Below are 13,724 nucleotides of genomic sequence, written 5' to 3'. Positions count from 1 at the left end.
TTTCAAATACCTTCAGGTTTTGCCCACGTTTCTTGGTTCTAATTATTAATAAGTTCTAATTCTGATTATGATGAACTTCTTGAAATGCAGATGGATTAGCAGCTTTCTCTTTGCTTTCTCCCAAACCAAATTCACTCACTGAACTATGCAACTGGCACACTGTACGTTACACTTGTCACCCTCTGTCTATGCAATAAAGATTGTCACCCTTTACTAGTGTGTTATGCTGAATGCACTAAATATATTATGTACAGTAGATGCTGTAAGGGGTCTTACCCGTTGAATACAAAGAACAGATTTTAAAAGTGCCAATTTTAAAGGCATTGTTTTGTTTGAGAGAGAATCTAACCAAAAATATTAAGAAATTGATTTCCCATGTTTCTCATCACAACCTTCTACACTGCAGCTGCTTTTGCCAAAATGTTTATGTTGAAAAAAATCTCTGATGAATGCGAGCCATGATTTGCTTATGACAAAGAGTAAATTAGCTACAGTTTTATTTTATTTTCTTGCTCGCTGCTTATTCAAGAATTGATATGAAATTCTGATACAGTATATCACTGAAAGGAGTTTTTGTGCGCCAGTTTTCCAGACCCTTGTTAGTGGTTTTATTCAGCAGGATGATGTGAAGAGTATGGAGTACATTAGTAAACTAAGAGCTCTAGAAAGCAGGTTTCCAGTTTCTACCGATGGGACAGTAGATATGGTATGCAGATAATCTAACTAGGTTTTAAATGACCATTAAGTTACTTCATTCCCAAAAAGATATATGGTCTATTTTTCCTCTGCTTTATGAACCAGATTATTGTAAACAAAATAACATAACAATGCTAATAGTAAATTAATATTACAGTTTGGAAGTGCAAACATAATGGAGTTTGCTGGTTTGCTCATTTGAGTACTCTGCTGTGTCTTTTCTAGATGTTGTGCATATGTTTTCCCTTCACAGCTCATTAATTCATGTTGACTTTGGGAGTGCAGATGAAAACAATGGTCAGGTCCAGCAAGTTTGCTCTTTGGGTTCAGGACTGCCACAGTGAAGGCTAGAGTCCATTTGGATGACGGCCATACTAAGCAGGTGTTAATCCAATAAAATTGAAAACACTTAAATAGACCTAACAGGAAAAAAAAAGACCTTTAAAGAGGTCTATACACGACGCCGAATGAAACGCTTTTCATTTATGTAAAGGATTTTAATGACAAGGGAGTCAAGATTAGGTAGTTTCCCACATTTAGAAGGAAAGATCTGAATAAAAAATAGGAAATGAGTGCACCTCTCAGAACACCTGTCACAAGAATAATTGCAAAGCCATTTTTTTGTCTTTAAAGAAAGCTTGAAAACTGTACTTGGTCCCCTGTCATGCAGTAGAGTAAGAAGATTAAAGTGACTTGTTATTATGCACTTTTGGAGCAATCTCACATTAAGCTATAATATGACTTGGGTTTGAACACATGGTAAATGATAGATTTATCCTGCATCCACAAAATATGTGATAACCTTGCACATTGAAGATTTAAAAATTACACTTTTGGAGAAAAATGCTTAAAACCTAAAATGGAGGAATTTGTTCAGTTTTGAGGGCATTTTGTGTAAAAGTGCAAAAAAGGTTAAGAAAACAATTATAAATTATGAAAGGAAAAAAATTATTCAGAGAAGTTATTTCCTCTGTTTCTTTGGAAATGTAAAACTGTCAGTTGACAGTGCCCACTGGACATAATTGATACCACAAACTTGCATTTAAACAAAATTTCCACCCAACTATATTAAAAAAAAAACGTGGTATGATAAGTACAACTGACAACCACGACAAATGCCCTCAAAATAAACATGCTACTCTGTGCTGAATAATTTCCTCAGTTGTTTTGTGCCTATAAACTTTTTGGCTGTCTCTAGATATTTATTTGTTTTTAAAATTTTTCCAATGCACATAGTCACTTCAATGACTACAGTGAAATAGAAAAAATATTCTGGTAGAGCCAGTTATTTTTTATCGTTATTTGCTAAAACTATATATACTGTAAATATAAAAAATAAATACGTGTACAGTATTTTCAGAAAAAATAATGAATTTTGAATAAAAACAAGGGTTTACATGTGTTAATATTTTGGCATGAAAAGTTACAATATATTTTTAGATAATTTGTTGAGGATCCTCAAGTCCACACCTTATGGTTTGGGAAATTACCCATGAAGTTAAATAAAAATAAAACATTTAAAACACAAATGTGCCAAATAGTCTATAGTAATGGTAAATACTGTTAGAGTGGATAATTGCATTATATGATTTAGTCAGTTATATACTATAAGACTTATGAAGGGTGAGAATAAAAATGTTGAGACTATATCCACTGTGTGCAGACAGAAGTTGTAATTTAATTATATATAATTAAATATATACACATACCTTCATATTCTGTTCATTTTAAATAAATTTAAAGTATCAAACGTCTAGAGCACTAGTAGGTTTAAAGTAGTTTTAAACTTTTAGTGACATATGAAGTGAAGAGCTTGGTGCATTCCCTTCATGGGCCCAAACTATGGATTTGGACAGAAAGCAAATATGAAATAAAAACGTTTTAGTAGCTGTGTGTACAATTTGAGACCCCATATAAAACCTGACAATTTGTCTCAAGCACTTCCCCATTATATAGATTTCCCTCTTATTTATTCAAAGAAACTGCTTGCTGAGGCCAAACCAGACCACATCTGTTTAAGATGCTTGATGCTCTGTCTATATACTTCCTCACAGTTCTAGTTTTGTCTTATTCCATTCACTTTGGTTTCACCACTCAAACAGACAGTCTGCCAAAGAAATGACCAGTGGTAATGAAATAAAATGAGATGAAACTTTCTTTTTTACGAGTTGCTATATTTCAAATATAATTATAAGTTGTGTGCTCGTTATGTAGAAATCAGCTGAGGTACTGCACTTACATTATTAAATCAGGTTATGTGTTTCGAAGACATTGGCTGGAATAATGTAATTTGCTTGCCGAATAATAGCTCAAAATGGTCAGAAAGGTTACTACAGCATAAAATGGAAACTGGCTTTTTTACAGAGTCTAAAACGAAGAAATTTTAATCAGTTTGCAAAGAAAGTAATAGAACTGGGGCTCATAAAGTAGCAATAAAAATGCAGGATGGTATTTGTTAGTAAGGAGGTGTCAGATGCACACAACCCACATATTTATGAATCTCACATAAGACATGGAAACAAAATGTGCTCCCAACAAACACTGAAAAAAATACGATTGTGTCATTTGGCAAAATAAAATAAAAACTTAGAAACTGTGATAGCATTCTCCATCACACAACAGCTGTTCTGCATAGATTAGTTCATTTCATTTAGTGAGTACCTTGAGCAGTACAACATCTCGGGAGAAGTACTACAAAACACAAAACATGAAGATAGGTTTTACATCAGAAAAGGCCTCAAGTGACAGCATTGAAAGAATTCAACTTTCCTTAAGCAAAATGTATTTTCATACTTCATAATTTTTCCATAATGTTAATTACTGTATTCATATTGCATAAATGAAATGTCATTATTGCATAATTTTACTCCAACAGCAACAGTCATTGAATTTCTAAAATACATTTGTCAGAATATAAAGAGTAATAGAGTCACGTCTTTGTAGAATCAAATAGAAAAAAACACAAAACAATTCTTAATTTTATATGTTTTTATTTTTTAGACAGACAGGTGTCAAAGAAGGAATTCAAAGTTTTGAAGATGACTGTTTCTATGAATGAACTGTTTCTACTGCCTTGTAGCTTGATCCTGTCGGTAGTATTGAAAGAACAATTTTAGAAATTCTGACCTGACCACACAGAACACCTTATTTGTGGAGACAGACATTCATTAAAATGAGAGGTGCATCTGCATTAAATTGTTCTTTGCATTTTGCCTTTTTTTCTGGCAGATATCTTGGGAAAAGACAGATTACAAAACAGCAACTGGCTGAGTGGAATATCTGATTATATTGCAACATATGTAACTCCAGTTGTATTTGCAATGTTCCTCGAATGTCAGCGGCGTGGGGTATAAAGCAGTAGGATTAAATTATTAAAACTAAAGTTATTGCACTTATTTTTGATAGGTGTGATAGTCATGGAATGTATGTTGGCATGTAGCATTCACTAGCAACACAAGAGACGCATTTCATTAGGCAAATATCCGCCTCTCCTCTTTTATAGGAAGGGTAAAGAAAAAATATGCAGGGGGGAGGAGGTGAAAGAGTGGCAGTGCTGGCAGTACAATTCTAGGGGTGAGCTGCTACATTTGCCCCTGACTTCAAAAACCACACTTTTGATTCCAGATTCCAGGTGGATCAGTGGTGCTGAGAAGAAGAGGGGATCTAAAAGACTCTCTACGAGGGAATGGACAGTACAACTCATCAACTCCACTTGAGGAACTTCCTGGAGCTCTGGACGGCCCCCAGCAACAACAGGAACAACAGGGGAGGATGCCTCGTTTCCTGAAGGGGTATTTGGGTAATGAGAAGAGAGGATTGTGTAGGCAGCCATCCAGTAGTCATAGACCAGTCCGCTTAGGGTCACGTTTGGAGAAGCAACCCCAGACTATTCCTAACCTCTCCTGTTCTTATGATCTGAATTGTCCTTTAGTTTCAGTAGTATCTCCATGTTCTTCAGTGCATGGAAGTGTATCCAGGTCCAACAGTCATTTAGTGAGATCAGGGGGTGTGGCCAATTTGGCTAGCATGGTGACATAGTGTTAAGAGCTGTTGTACAGCTAGAGAAATTGAGCACCATGGAATGCCTTGAAATAGCCAAAGAAAGTCTCAATGACAGTGTCACATACTGTACAATCTCTGCCACTGCTGTCCCTGTTGGGAACCAAAGGCTATCTGATAACTCAATTTATCAATCTTTCTGCATTTCTACCAAAATATTCAGCCAGAAGTCTCTAGGGTGAGCAATTGGCACTCGGTAAAGCCATTGCTTTATGGAACAGCTTCACTAATGTTGATCGACTGTTGGAAGAGGCAAGGTTGACTGAAGTCATTGGACTCCGGAAGATGTTAGTTTTCTGTCTGCTTAATTGCCGGGCACTTCTCTCCCAGATGAACAGTTACTGCAGACAGGTCTTGGAAGGGTGGCCTTAGCTCAAGAGGTCATTACAAATCTAGATTCTGACGACCATGTTTAGGAACCAGCTGACACTGTAGTAAGTTGGTGTAGTGAGTTGGAAGGAGGCCTACTGATGATGTCACTGAAGTGGTGCCGGAACTGGGTGTTACAACTTTGTACCTCCTGTGAGTCTGCACATTTACCTATGATAAGGTCTTGTCAGCATCCTGCCTGCACTGTGTGTAGGGTGCCTGCAGACACAGTTGCACCTGTGACTTAGAAACAAAAGGTGAATGGGAAATAGTGGTACAGGCTGTAAGTGGTTGGTAAGGTGGAGCAGTGGATTTCTCAGGAACTGGATCAATCCCTACTGAAGATCCATGGGTGTCACATGCATGTGGATATCTGCAAGCTTTACAAGGTCAGTAGATTACATCAAGGTGTCCGGTGGGAGGCACTGAGGGTGGATAATGGTGATGAGCCCATGTTAAAAAGTGCTTAGAGTGATAGGGTAGAACCAGTAGAGGCAGGGGCCTGCAGTCAGTGGAAAAGTGTAGGTTGTGTATAAAGGTGTTAAGATGAGTACAACTCTCCTTTGGGACTGCCTTGAGGATAGGTGGTATCCCTCCTACACACTGTTCTTTTTTCTTCCAGCTTGTGGTGGAGGGGTGTGTCAGCTTAGGATTCAGTGTGGGATTCATTGTCAGCATGCGGGAGCTTGCCCTGTCAAAAGTATTGACCTGTGCAACTCTACAATATACACAGTATATTAATGGATGTCTATGTATTTTAGACATGTATTTATTTCTTAGCAGGGTAAAACTTAAAATGTTTGAGATGCTTTGAAAACATTATACAGTATCTATATTATTTAATGGTGCTAGGCCTCTAACAGAAAGTAATGTCAATCTCTTGAATTCTGGACAGTTTGGGCTATATCAGAGTTCTCTGCCATTGAAGGAGTGGCTCTGAGCCCATTAACGACTGTGATCAAATGCCAGCAGGAGTAGAGCAGAACTTGTCTTGTCACAAGCTGATGATAATCATTTGCTGAAGAAGAGATGAAGAACGTTTCTTTTTATAATATTAGGAATCACGAATTGTTATACCTACTGTATGTGTTGGGTTACTCTGCTATTATATTACTTCTAAAACAGGAGAATTCTACATTACGTTTCAAGGGGGTGAAGGACAACTTCTCTCCTGCTTCCTTTAGTTATGACTGCAACAGATGCATTGCATTGGCTGGTCTTGAATTTATTAATATATTGTCTTTTGTTTGGCTATTGATACAGATTCTTAATTAACACATGCCGTGAGTGTAAACCTGAGCAACTGAGGTTTTTCTGAAATCGCGTAGCTTAAGCTAAGTATTTTGTTATCCCAAGATGTAATGCTGCTCAAACAATTATCAAACCTACTGTATCTGCTCTCTATTTAAATAACATGATGTATGAGGTCAGATAGCTATTCACTTAAAATACAGAGATTGTTGTGCATCAATGTTTTTCAGACTTTATAAACAGGCGTGGAGACATGCAAAACAAAACTGAAATGCAATCAGAAGCTATTTACTGTTGAAATTGCTGCCAGTCCTCGAGAATGAAAACAGGGCCCCTGTGTAAACAAACACACATACTTGTAGGGGAACCCTGTGATTATAATGTGCCGTTGGCACTTAGGAATGCTGGATCTGCTCACCACCCTTATTGCCACTTTTGCAAAGAGGACCACCATGAACAAGTGTGACAATTAATTTTATGTGGTAGACATATGTGTATTTCAATAGCAGTTAAAGGAAGCTGGGAAGACCTGGAACCAATAAAGACAAACCTTAGTATGTTATACTGCTAACTAAGCACAGTTCCTGATGCTCAAATGAAAAAAGATGGATGTCTCCAGCGGTAACCTTAACCTCATTATAATATTAGCACAGTTCGCATCCTGGAACCACAGAATACTTCCATTGTATGGGAAAAGCATAAAGTGTTTTCTTCACGGGACACATTTTATTGCTCACATCCTGACCAGCAGCTTCACCAATGCCATTTTAATTTTCAGCCACATGCGGTCTACTACTGCTTCATACAGGGAGGGAGGTGGGGGCTGGATCGCTCAAGATTTGCTATAAAGCTGGAATGCCTGACCGAACCACAGCTTCATATTCTTTTTCAAGAGCTGCCGACGCCCTGCAGCCCACAGAAATGAATGCCTGTGAAAAACCAGGGAGACCGTTTCTTAGCCACAGGGCAGGTGGGTGACCACAGATTACCATGGCCTTGACCAGAGCTTTGGGACTGAGTTTAATGATACGCACAATGACGCAAGCAGTCGCATTGCTCGGGAGGCAGTCAGGCTGCAACGACTGTTTGTGTTGTTTGTTTGCCCTGTCGATTTTGATATTTGTTGTTTTCAATACATTCATTCTTTTGTTTCTTCCGTTTCAGTAACCAGATGTTTTACCAACATATCAGAAATTGTCACTTCAAAAGCTGGTTCTCTGAGTCAGTGAAGATTGTCCTCAACTATTCGTCGATTTATCCATATTCATTTTGTGAGTGTGTAACTGTGTAATATTAGGAGGGTACAACTTCTAATATATTTTAGGTTATGACATCATGGACTGTTTTAATTTGGTTATCTAATGGTAACTGCTACTGTGGAATAGAAGTGGTCTTCCTGACATGATTCCAAACTTCCAAACCATCCAAGGAAGATTATGATCACAACTAGACAAATTGAGCGTTCTAGACTTTCTCTCTCCAAAATGTAAACCCATGCTCACTTATTTGGATTCGTTTAATTTTGGGGGGATCAATCAGAGAAAACAAGAGTATCATTAGTATCACTGGTATGCATTGTGATGCAAACAAAATCTACAGTATGTACATTTCCACTCTGTATGTTTAACAAACAACTCATACAGTACCTTTTAAAAAAAATCAAATCAGCAAACACCATTACCTGCAAAATATGCAGTTATAGTAATATGTTTTGCTTTAATATTTTTGTATGTTTGTTTTGTGCTGCATTTTATTATTACTTTGAGTTGCAAAATGCATTAATGAATACTTTAACATACGGTATGTATCCCTTCTGATTATCATGCTTTGTTTTATATCCTACAATTAAGTAGTTGATTTTGTTTTCCTTGGTTTGTCTTGCAAATCCAGGAAAATACATTTAGTTGCTGATTTTATTCAAACAAAGGAAAAAAAAGGCAATTCGGCAGCTTTATGGGATGGTCTGGTGTTTTTCTCTTTCAGTTGAGTAATGATACTCTTATGGGGTCATTTACTGTAAGTTCCAGTGGAATAACATATGGTTGTGTGAATTCCAGCTCCTAAAAAAATCCTGAAACAAGCACATATGTGACTAGTTTGAAGCAGACCTGCACTAAAAGGAAGTGGTGAAGTAGTGCATTGAACCACAGATAATCCAGATCCGGTAAAAGCTTTCTATGGATGATGTGGAGAAATGCAGAATAAAGATGCCTTGATCCAATCTGCTCTTGCGAACATATTTGTAAAGTTTGAGCCTGTAATTAAGTCATTTTTTTGGCCATTTTAATTTTAATTAACCAACCAGCCCATGTTTTCTAAGAAGTCATATTAATCATTTGTCCTTTTTGGAAACACATTTGAGGATTTAGTGAATTTGTGGAATGAGTTCCTCTTTTCCTATATTCAAATGTAAAAACTGTGGTAATTCCGGCACTGATTGTTAAGTTTTTTTTTTCCTTCAGAAAACATGGATAACATACTGTAGATGTGTTCTGGATAGAAGAAGCTCATTAAATGTTTTTGGATCATTCTACAATTGCAAGGTATTCCTATGTCACATTTAAGAAAATTGTGCTCAAGATTAAGGTAAAGGATTAAAATATATTTTTTTTATGTACATCATATCTTTGCTTGGGCTACTCAATAGACATTAAATGTTGCACATTTTAAACATGCTTTGCATGTGCTCAAAAAGCTCCATTTTGACAATGTCTCATCTGTATATATAACTTAATGCTTAATACAATGCCATGGGTGTTTTTCACAAAGGTCACTGAAAGATGAACTTATTCAATATATGGACAATAGGATGTCATTGTTACACAAGTTAAATAGATTCTTTGGTTTTATCAGCAAAAAGTATACGTATATCGCATACCAAGTAGACTCAAAAACTGAAATAAATCATAATTGCTCACAATTTAAAGTAAAAATCTAAGTTTTTTTGGAAAGATTATGGACAATAATATACAGTACAATGTCATTTTTGCAAATCTCTGTCGTGACTATAATTAGTATTATATTCTGCATGATAACATAAGTCATAGAAGTTAAGAACACAGATTTTATCTTTTTATATACTTCTTTGTTTACAAGTGTTTACAGTTACTTTAAATGTTTAATAATTAAAATAAATAAAATATATTTATACATAAATGAAAAGCAAAAATTGAAATACTCTCAATTGCACCAGGAAATGTTGAATAACCCTTTTATGTAATTTGGTTTTATATCACATTTATGCATTTATTTAATAGAAAAAGTGATATTGGATTGCATAATTCTATAGTTGTGATTTCTATATCAATAACTTAGTAGAGGAAACAGTTATGTATTAAGGGACAACATTTTGTAACTTAGGAATCAGACTCACCAATAAAATAAAAGAAAGTGCCACCTATTCTCCTGGACACTATAATGCCAACTGGATTTTGTTATGCCGAGCTAATTATTTTTTTCTCTTGTGTGTTTGAAAATACTGGGTGTACACCAAAATTATTTTCTCACTATTATGTTGCTGATTTAATTTCTAATTAATTAATAATAATAATTGCTAACACTTATATAGCACTTTTCTGGACACTCCACTCAAAGCGCTTTACAGGTAATGGGGACTCCCCTCCACCACCACCAATGTGCAGCATCCACCTGGATGATGCGACGGCAGCCATAGTGCGCCAGAACGCTCACCACACATCAGCTATCAGTGGGGAGGAGAGCAGAGTAATGAAGCCAATTCATAGATGGGGATTATTAGGAGGCCATGATTGGTAAGGGCCAATGGTAAATTTGGCCAGGACGCCGGGGTTACACCCCTACTCTTTTCGAGAAACATCTTGGGATTTTTAATGACCACAGAGAGTCAGGACCTCGGTTTTATGAGGTAATTAATTAATTAATTGGTGAATCATTTGTTCAATCATTCACTTGTGATTCTGGCTGCATTAGAATTCTTAAAGAATATTCTTCAGCTATTTCTTGGATGTTACTTACAGAAATCTGATTCTTATCTACTCTTTAAGAGTTTTGTTGATACTGGTATTTACATTAATTGCTTTATCATTTTGTCTAAGTCTTGATGAGGTATGTAAGTACAAATCAATAGACACAGTACTATGCCCCAGCGTACTCATCTTTATTTCTTTAATTTATTTTGTTTTCATGTACTTTCTCTTGTCTGTGCATAAAGGATTTATAGATTAGCATACAGTACATGTTATTAATTTAGATTACATTGAGTAACCTTCCAGTTTAATTATTATAAAGATTTCATAATCACAAGTATGATTTCTGTTTTTTTGTAACTTTCTTCATATTGATATTGGTGCAGTTTTTGGAAGTCACTATTGACGTTCTCAGGCGCTATTGCTTGTTGTGTCCTGAAGGCCTGCACAGATCAACTAGTGGACATCTTCACAGACATATTTAATCTCTCCCTCACTCAGTGCACAGTCCCCTCTTGCTTCAAAAAACAACCATTGTTCCAATCCCCAAGAAAACCGGAGTGAGCTGCCTAAATGACTGCCGCACCGTTGCACTCACATCCATCATCATGAAATGTTTCGAGCAGGTGATCAAAGCACACACATCACCTCCTTACTGTGTGACACCTTGGACCCACTTCAATTTGCATACTAACAAAAGGACGCCATTGCCACTGCTCTACACACTATCCTCTCACACCTAGACAAGAAAGAAAGGTATGTGAGAATATCAATTGTTGATAACAGCTCAGCATTCAACACCATTGTACCCTCAAGACTTATCACCAAGCTCCAAGACCTAGGAGTAAGCTCCCGTCTCTGCAATTGGATCCTGGACTTTCTGATGGGCAGACTGCAGGTAGTGAGAGTAAGCACAAATACTGTACATCCTCCACCCTGACTCTGAACTAGGCACCCCCCATGGCTGCATACTCAGCCCTCTCCTCTACTCCCTATTCACCCATGACTGCATCTCCTGGAACAAAAAAAACTTGATCATCAAGTTTGCGGATGATACAAATGATACAATGGCTTGATCACGAATAGTGATGAGTCTGCATACAGGGAGGAGGTAGAAAAGCAGACAGCATGGTGTCAGAACAACAACTTCTCTCTGAACACCAGCAAAACTAAAGAGTTGATGGACTACAGGAGTATCGAGGAACAGACCATGCACCCATTCACATCAGCAGGTCTGCAGTGGAGTCAACAGTTTCAAATTTCTAGGTGTCAACATCACTGATGATCTAACCTGGACTCGAAACTTGAGGATATCTACTCTGTTAGATGCCTCAAGAAGGCCAGGTCTATCCTCAGAGACCCCAGTCATCCTAACCACAACTTGTTCTCTCTACTACCATCCAGAAAACAGTACTGAAGTACTGTATACAGACCAAGACGACCAGGTTTCATAGCAGCTTCTTCCCCCAGGCAGTAAGACTGCTAATTAGCCAACCACAGCAGACGCCTGCAATTACCCAAACAAACACTTGCAAATAGGCAACCTCCTTGAACTGAAAGGGTGCACCGGCGCCCGTCTTTCACTTGCTCTCTCAGGACACATAGGAAGAGCGCTAAATACCTCCTATCCTTGTGTTACCTTCGCAGAATCTCTAAATTGTATTGTAAATTGCAATTGTATAATTTATTGTATCCTAATGTTATTCTAACCCCTATAAATTCAAATTTCACAAGAAAAAACATGATTTCTCCTCCATGTATTGTTGGTAGAATATTAAATGAATAATTTTAAAACAGTACATAGATACCAAGAGTTTTAACAGGCTGATAGTGTGAGACCTTAAAAGCAAAAGAACCAACTTAGGGATGTCTACCAACACCCCAATATAATCATAGAAAGTGAAAGTCTCATATGACACCAAACTGCCACCAGTTTATTAACAGATTTCTGTAAAAAGTGGGCAATGTGGGTAAGGAAAAAAAACTCTGAAGTACAAAGCAGGCTCATAATTATCTGTATCTAAACATTATTATTTTGCTTCAGATATCTATTAGACCCTGCCCTCCTTCCTCCACTGGCACATACTATATACTTCACTTTATTTTAATCACTGTGAGCCATCTGTGAGCCATCACAAAAAAATGCTTAACAATGTCTTGTGAATTACTTGGAGTAAAATCTGAGGAAGGACAGTACACACAAACCTTTGCCAAAGCACTGGGGCTACAAGATTATTTATTACCAGGACCCTACCTTTAAAAGACAATTTGGTTAGGTGCCAATTCAGCTATGTAACCTATTTTTAAAATTTATTTAGGACTCTGTCCCGGTCTTCTTGGGCAACCCCTTGTTTGCTTAAAAATATGGCCTTAAACTTTTTACATTCCAGTGGAGTCCTGTAGGCAGATGCAGAGTCATGTGCCTCCTCCAATTTCTCAGCAGGAAAGCATTATGCTGGGCCTTATTCAGTTTAGTAGAGGAGACCTTCCCAAAAACCTGCAAACAATATTCAGTCACATGGATATCTTTTGTATTTGTAACCATGCTTGTGATATTATCATATTAATTCATTCCATGGGCACATTGGGATGCTTACTGTAGGTTGGTCAAAGTGGTTCTTAGCTAACAAAGTAGTGGTTCAATAGTGAATAAAGCATTTGAGATGGCTTGTGATATTGACAGATCCCCCTTTCCACGTGGAATCAAGAGCTCAGTTTGCTGCTAATCTTATCTACACTAAAAACATTCCAATACGGCAATTATATTTTCCAGTAAAAGCTGTACCAAATCCTGATGCACCAAAAACACTAAATACGTGTGGTCCACTCATTTAAAAGCCTTTTTCTAATCTAAGGTGAGCAGATTGGCATGAAAAACAAAATGTTTGGATGTTGCAATAAGATCCTGAATCAAGACGATCTGTGACCTTCCAAGGCACACAATATGCTCTGCTACACTGTTCAATACCTGGCTCAACCAGTTTCCCAAAGATGTAGACACAAACCCAGGAGGTAAGAAGAGCAAATTAATCATTCTCTAGTTGCTTAAGCAACACAAGACCTTCTTTTGGGTAGTAAAGTCAACCCTACTGGCAGGTCAGAGGCAGCTCCACCTCTACAAAAGTTTCTGTGAGGACAACAAGGGGATAATTTCCGGTTACAGGGTCTTCTTCTGCTGTGAACTACACCATATGATTCCAGATTACCTCAGATTCCCACTGTAACCTCGGTATGTAAAGCAGTGATTCAGCTTGCCCTGAGCTGCATTCCCATCAGGGGTGAAAGAGTATCATGTTGGTGGATCCATTTGAGAGAGATGAAGAAACCATTAGTGCACTTTTGTCCCCTGCACCCATGTGTCCAGCATATCAGCCCGCCTACTCACCTTCAGATCTCGAAAAAGTT

The sequence above is a fragment of the Lepisosteus oculatus genome, chromosome 6 (genome assembly GCF_040954835.1).
Source record: "Lepisosteus oculatus isolate fLepOcu1 chromosome 6, fLepOcu1.hap2, whole genome shotgun sequence".
In the NCBI taxonomy this organism is placed as follows: Eukaryota; Metazoa; Chordata; class Actinopteri; order Semionotiformes; family Lepisosteidae; genus Lepisosteus; species Lepisosteus oculatus.
This window is presented reverse-complemented; position numbering follows the sequence as displayed.